This window comes from Limulus polyphemus, unplaced genomic scaffold, assembly GCF_000517525.1.
Source record: "Limulus polyphemus unplaced genomic scaffold, Limulus_polyphemus-2.1.2 Scaffold4385, whole genome shotgun sequence".
NCBI classification, from domain to species: domain Eukaryota; kingdom Metazoa; phylum Arthropoda; class Merostomata; order Xiphosura; family Limulidae; genus Limulus; species Limulus polyphemus.
Window position 1 is genome coordinate 49,444 of NW_013669995.1, and position 7,718 is coordinate 57,161.

At 31.2% G+C, this 7,718-nt stretch overlaps 1 long non-coding RNA gene across 2 annotated transcripts in view; it reads left to right on the plus strand.

The window, feature by feature from the left end:
- Positions 1–1,769: 1,769 nt before the first annotated feature.
- The window catches only part of LOC111088766, a 26,416-nt gene continuing 20,467 nt past the window's right edge, over positions 1,770–7,718 (plus strand). For both annotated transcript variants that reach the window (XR_002613190.1, XR_002613191.1), the window contains exons 1-2: positions 1,770–2,108; positions 5,506–5,576. This is a non-coding gene — a long non-coding RNA (uncharacterized LOC111088766). The remainder of the gene's footprint in view (positions 2,109–5,505; positions 5,577–7,718) is intronic.

Here is a 7,718-nt window from a genome sequence, read left to right on the forward strand (position 1 = left end):
CCTACACAGAATGTTTGAAGGGGGGGGGTCTAATTTGTGAGATCAAAAGTCAACACATTTTGTGTGAAGCATAATCAGCATGCTAATGCGACTGGGGTCTAGGGACATTACCCCCAGAAAATTTGTAAAAAATAGGTACTATGAGATTAAATCTGGAAGCAATTTTCCATGAAATGTAGCTTAAACAATTACATGGCTGTTAACAAAACATCCAATGAAAAGTCAACAAATCATCATTCTGTTGTAACATTAGATGGAGAGCTAGGCTTAAATTAGTATAAATATGTATGTTGTATTACTGCGTGATAGTTTGTTACAGGTTATTTTATATATGGGTACTAACATTCGTAATATTTAATACGTATAAATTGTTACAAACTTGTACATTTAAATATGAAAAAGTATTTTGCTTATCACGCTCAATCTGGAAAATCTTTAACAGCTTGATCAAGACGCGGTCATTGTTTTATTTCTCAATGAGGTAAAAGTTATTAAGTTAGGTGAACTAACCTATGCAAACGTCACCAGTAACAATGCTGGTTATATATATATATATATATATATAAAGTTCAATACAAATATATGACATAGTAGCTTGATTATTAATAATAGGCTAATAATTGACGGAGTTTCGGAAAGTATGACTTAAGTAAAACTGACTAACCCGCCCTATTGTGTCATCATTTGCAACTTCATTTCGTAGTTCGATGTGAATGAGATTTATCACTTTAAGAACTTCTAATCTCATAATTCTAGACCTAGCCCCCCCCCCAATGGCACAGCGGCGTGTCTGCGGACTTGCAACGCTAGAAACCGTGTTTCGATACCCGTGGTGGGCAGAGCACAGATAGCCCTTGTGTAGCTTTGTGCATAATTAAAAACAAACAAACAAACTAGACCTACGTGATACACATCAGAATTTAATTGTTATTTAGCTATTTACATAAAATTTCTTTAATGTAAGTACATAAAAAGTTAATACTACATATCAAAATAAGAAGGAAGAATGAAATTAATAATAGCCGTTAGTTAAGTATGCTTTGAAAAATTGCTGTCAGTAGTACAGTGTATTATCACTTATCAGTGCCTCATCATTCAAGTAGCGTTGTAGGTACACGTAGTTGCAGTTCAGTGTGGTGTTTTGAAATCTTTTACGCACACAGTATTCTTATATTTCTACAGGAATTTCAAGAATGTAGGGTACTGATGCAATAAATTTACTTTTGTGAACTCTTCAGACAGACGAATAACAGATGTGGTACCCAATCTGTCATTCAATTAGTAGCACAAATGCTAAATATTCTTGAAATTATTATATAAATGTAGGATTACTATCTGAGGAATGGAAATTGCAAAACACCATACATATTATATACACTTCACCACTATATGAAGTCTAGTCTTATTCTTTTGATTTGGCTTTGTCCAGGGACGCTGATGAGGAAAGGAATTCCAATAGTAATACCGGCATAACTCTGTGACAAGTGATAAATTGGGCTTCACATTTATTTATTTTTATTAATAAAAGTAATCCTTATTACACAGATGACTGTATGTAGAAAGGGCATTTCCCTGCTATATTTCTATTAGTTTTAATATTTAATTATAAGTACCATTGACGTAAGTTGTCATTAATATTTACTCTATAAATTCTCTTCAAAGACGTTTACCATAAATGACCCAGAATTCCGATTGGAAGAACATCGAATATCGCTGTTGTCGTATTTATCTTTGTATGACGTATTTCCGGTTCCGGAACATGATCTGGAGCAATGCTAAACCTAGGACATAGTTACTGACGAGAGTTTTATCTTAAGTTTTTAGTAATTTTTTTATTGTAACTTATAAGAAGTTGGAAGTTCCCGTGAACATATGTAGAGAAATATCCTTCAGTGAATATATTTTTTGCATAGTTGTCGCGCTACTATCACTTCACATGTTTATATTTCTTTTACTGGTAATAAGACTGATTCAGTGATTGTCTTTCTAACTACGCAACGTTACTTTTTATCGAGTGAGTATTCAACTTCAAGGACTGAAGGCCCAATCACTGAATTTTAATCAAGCTTTCTTGGGTAAACATTGAATTTGACGACATCATCGTGCAGGTAACGAAAAAATAAGTATAACTATAAATTATAATGAAGTGCTTGAGCATTAACTTAAAGTTTTAGTTATAACTTAAACTTAAAACTTTCATTTTCAATAAAATTAAACTGTAAAAGGGATGGGTTGCTTAGCTAAATATCATATTGTCAGCGGTTTTTTTATTGATGTTATTTAAAAATTTTTTGACATTGTTTCAACTGCAATAAATTTATTCTAATTGTTTATCGCTTAAAGTCAAGTTAAGGCGAACTTAAACTTCAAAAAATTTAAAATAATGCATGTATTGTGAGTTTAATGAATTTTATATAAATAATGTTAAGTTCATGACTAGTTGCTTATAAAAGTTGTATATCTGTATACTTAGCAATCTGTAATTAATAATTACCTTATTGAGATGGTTGTAATATATTTTTTTTTATTGATTCAGTGCAGCTTTAACTTTTTGACAAAGAAAGTGCCAGAAACTGAAAATTGAAATTAGTTGATAGCTGAATTATTCAATACCAATGTATTGTTTAGTTAGTAATGGAATTTGGAAAGTGTTTACCTTCACTACTAGGGAACAAAATGGGAGCTTGTTTTAGTGGTGTTTGTTTTTTTATTATTATTTTAAAAATAAGTTTTAGTTGCCAGTATAAACTTTTGTCTGTTTGCACTGAGGAATGAGATGAACCAGAGGTTTACTTAGTGGGGGTATCAGATAAAGTTATTTGTGAGAAGCATAGAAAGACTAGAGGTAAAAATTTGCTTGACAGGTTCTATTATAGAGCATGTTGACACTTTAGTTGCTGGTATCAAGGAACATGTTTTGTAGTGCATGTAGAAGTCAATAGGTGGGCTGTTTTTTTTTTGGCTAAATGTATTGTCCTCTTAAAGCCTTGATGTGTTTGCAAGCAGTCTCGATTAGACTGATTTCAAGTGACATATACATACATAGTTAGGTAGGTGCTAAAGATGATTGGTTGGTTGGTGAAACATAGTAGTTTAAGTTGGTTGGTTAGTCATCTATTCATCAGACGTGTAAGGCTATCACTTTAGCAACAGTTTCTAAGGTTTGGTAATGTCGGGTTTCAAGAATTATATCCTTGAAATCAGTCTCATGAAGTTGGGTTGTCCGAGGTGGGCTCCACTTCAGTAGTTTAGGGAGAAGGATGTTTGGAGATAGGTTGTAGTGGTGAGGGAGTTTGGGGAATTTGGAATAAGCAGATTGATAGGATAACTAGGCCGATGAGGAGTTTGGAAATAGGAAACTTGTATCACAATAAGTTAAATAATAGTTTTAAAGATACACATAACAGGATGAAAGTACTGTTGTTCTAACGTTGGAGTGTTAGGAATAAAATAGATGAGTTAGACTTAGGGAATAATGATAATAGTAATTATTTTGAATTTCTATATAATAAGCTATTTAGTAGTGATAGACTTTCTAAAAGAGGATGGTAGGTTGGCTCTTTGTATAAAGAATGAGGATTTACAGCCTGTGAGGATTAAATACATAAAAAATAATAATCAAGGTGTTTAATCTATATGTTACAGTCGAGGGTTCCAGGGGGTAGAAAGTTTTTAAATGGCAATTATTATAGGCCATTTGATCAAACAGAAGAGGCGGTCATTGAGATAGCTTGTAATGAGCAGTGGTGGCTCTTCGGGCGAGGCGAGGCATTGCCTCACACACAATATCTATATTCTTTACCCTAATTTAAACACTTAAGCCAAATGTATTTGTTTAGACTGTATTAACTATAATAATTTATGAGAGTGTAATAAAAAAAAACATTAATCAATTACTAATAAATCTTTAATCGTGACTTAATATTTTTGCATAAGGAAATGGTAAGAACTTTCAAACATATAACACTAAATGTATCAGAATGGTCAGTTATCCTGCCAGTAGGAGAGATTGGTTGGCAAGCTGTATATTGCCTAAAGAGGAAGCGGGACGTGTGCCCCACAGAAAGGAAAAATTGTGTGTGTAACATACGTTGATTTTCCATTATTGAAAATTTGGTCATGATATAGTAGCATTTGCCTAACCTGTCAAAAAAAGTCACCAGCTGCCACCTGTCAAGACCACCAGTTGTCACCTGATACTAAGGTCAGGTTTACTACTAAGATGATTAGCGATGCAATCATTATAGAAGACTTAAATTCTAGTCATGTTGTTTGGGATTGTATGGAGTTAAATAGTAAGGGAGAGAGATCTGTTGAAGCGATTCTAAATGGTTTTCTGTACCTAATGGCTAAAGAACCAACCAGGAGGAAGGAGACGTGTTTTAGATCTTGTGTGAACCACTAATGAGGATATGGTTGTTAGTGTTGAAGTGAAAGGTGATCATTGCTTAATTAGGTTTGAGATAAAAATAAATTAAATTGTCTTTCCTAATTTACCAAAAGCCAACTCTGAGGCTAAGACAAGATTTATCATTAGTGAATTGGCACAATGAGTAAAAGGTTATTTGGGACTGACTTGAAAATTTTCAAAATTGAATAGCTTTTAATTCAAAATAGGCATCTAACTTCAAGGAGGAAAGGGTAAAAAGAATATCAAACCTAATTGGCTTATTTAAGACTAAAGTCAAACCTAATTGGCTTATTTAAGACTAAAGTCAAACCTAATTGGCTTATTTAAGACTAAAGTCAAACCTAATTGGCTTATTTAAGACTAAAGTCAAACCTAATTGGCTTATTTAAGACTTAAAGGAGAACATTGTGGATAAATGCCATAAAGTTAATATGGATTGGTTGGAAGATCATATTTCAAAATTTAAGTAAAAGTAATAATTCTAGTTATTATTTTAACAATTTTTTAACTCAAAAAATAATTTAGAAATGATATTTTGTCACTTTTTAACATTTATTTAGTGTATTCACAAAGAAAAATTAAAAACAATTTCTAGCTTACAGCTAAGAGGAGTATCGCCTGTGAATAACACACACATCAATTTGTTTTTATTTATCTGCCCATTCCAAAGCATAGTTTTTTACATCCTAAGAAACTATTGTATCTTAAATGCAACTAGTAAATATGTTTCTCTTGTAGTTTTCATTCTCTGTTTGGGGTTTCATTGTTCCAACCCCTTTTATGAACATCTATTAAAGAATTGAGGATGATGACAAACCCATTCGAAGTAAATATACGTATAGTAAAAAGGGCCGATATTGGCCTTAAAACTTTTATTTAAAACACAAACCAAGTAACAATGTTTTGACCTCCTTAGGTCATTATCTTGACCTGATGATGATCAGTTCCCCTAAATATTCTTATAAACTTCAATAAGATCACCTTTCAACCTCCTTTTTTCAGAGAGAAGACAAGAGATCATTAGTTATTTCAGTGCATATGTATTCACATGTATGATGTATTAAGAGTTTTTTATGCTACTATTTCTGTTGCAGAAGCTGAAACTGCAAAAATGATGGCCCCAACAACAACAATTGAAACGGTGACTGTGGTTCGACCACTAAAGGTACGATTTATACCAGTCGTTTGTAATGGTACTGTGGATCAGATATTTAAGTGCTTTTTTTTACTATTTTGTTCGCTGTATGTATAAAATTATACAAAAATATGTCTATTCTTGGAGGTATAGTTATAAGAAGTAACAGATGGCTTAAGTTACAGAACACTATCGTGTGTATGCGACACAACAAGACTTGTAAAATATCTCTACATGATTAGAGAGAGAGAGGGGACAGACAAGTGTATCGATAGAAAACTAATTTTTTTCTCTATTTTCAATATTAAATGTTTGGAATTAATAAATAGCTGAAAAAAATAAAATTCTTAAGTCAACAAACAGCTTTGATTTTGTCTTTATAATGATGATATATCTGTCTACTTATGTAGACAGATAAAGAAGTATTTTTGATACTTATTTTGTAGTTGCTAACAGTAGTAGATAGAAATGATAAAAAGAGTATTTAAATCTGATTAATAATGATGTTCTTATTTTGAACTTGACGAGGAAGAGACAAAACAAACGTAGACTGACGAGAGCCTGTATCGGAAGTAGCCAGTCCACAGTGCACAAAGCAAAAATGCCTGTCATGTAGAAATTATGAAATATTGTGGCACATAAAACAAACGCATGAAATTTTATTATTAATATTATTAATTATTTCATTTAATTTGTAATGCCGTTTATTTTAACTGTATAAATCCCCCTCTTTCTTGTCATTCCCATGGGTTTTGGTTTGGAGTGCTTTTTCAGGGCAGTGTCATCTTTTTCAAAATTCAAAACTGCTAAAAGATAGGTACCTCAGGCCTATATGTTCCAATTGAACTGATTAGAAGAACCTTTTCTTTTTGTGAAGATTTGTAAAAAGACTTATTTTCCAAACTTGTTAAATTTAAGTTAAACTGTTTTATAAACTAGTTTGTTTTTTTAATCCAAATAAAACATGAATTGGAAAAAAAATGGGCCTATGTTTTGTGCATTTTCTAGTGTTAGTGTTTAGGATTTCTAAAAATTTGTGCAACATTTTAAGGGTGGTTTTGAACTAAATATGTGTTTTTTATCTGAATAGTTCTGATTAGAGCTGGTGGTTAGTGAAACTTGCTAATTTATTTAGTTGATTATTCTCTCAAGATGATTAAAAAAAATGTTTATTCCCACAAGTTGACTAAAAAACAACATTTATAACCATATAAATTAGGTTTTACTACTTGCAGTGGGCAGAATGCAGCCCGTTATGAATCTCTGTGCTTAACAACAAATAGATATAATATTTCAGTTACTTATTAGTTGATGTAATGAAAAATTATATTAACTGGATACCCTAATTTTGATTGGTTGTGAGTACGGACATTAATCGTTTGAACTGAAAAAAAATTGAATTAATCAAAATTAATGAAAAATTATAATACTAATATTTTGATTACTAGATAGTTTATTTTCAAAACATTAATCAATGTTATATATTGGAATAGTTGAAGTAATTAGAAACATCAGTTTTAATTCACTGATATATTTATTTATATCAAAATTCCATTTTTATATTTTAATATTTGTTAATAGACAGAGGTTTTCGTATTTGTTAATAGACAGATATTTTGATATGTCTTAACTGATTGTTTGAAAGAAGGTGTTAATTATAATTTGGTTCCTTATCAAGATACAGTATTTTCTACTGTTCACTACTACGTTGTAATCTGTACAAAAGAAATAGTGATAAAACTACAAAGAAAACTGTGTTAATAACATCTATTTGTTATACCGTTAAGAGGTTATCTGTTGTTCTTTTTTATATCAATGAAAATTTTCAAAAACTGTTCTTGCGGGAATAAAAATATTTATGAAGTCTAAATTAATTTTAAAATTACCATAAAGACCCATAGTAATAATTGTCTTGTTGGTCATATCTTGGATAAAGTAATTCCATGTCTTTCTGAGTTGTTTCTTTTTTTTTAAATAGCTTTTGGAGTTTCATGGAAAAATCTGTAACGTATATTTTCTAGCATGTAACCAAATACATCAAGAGAGGGATGTATGCAGTTTGATGTGTTGTTGTTGTTGTGTAATGGTGCTGTTATTAATTGTTATTTTCATCTGTTGGTTAATGTTATTCTTACCACATCAGGATTCAAGATATGGTATAATTGTAAATAA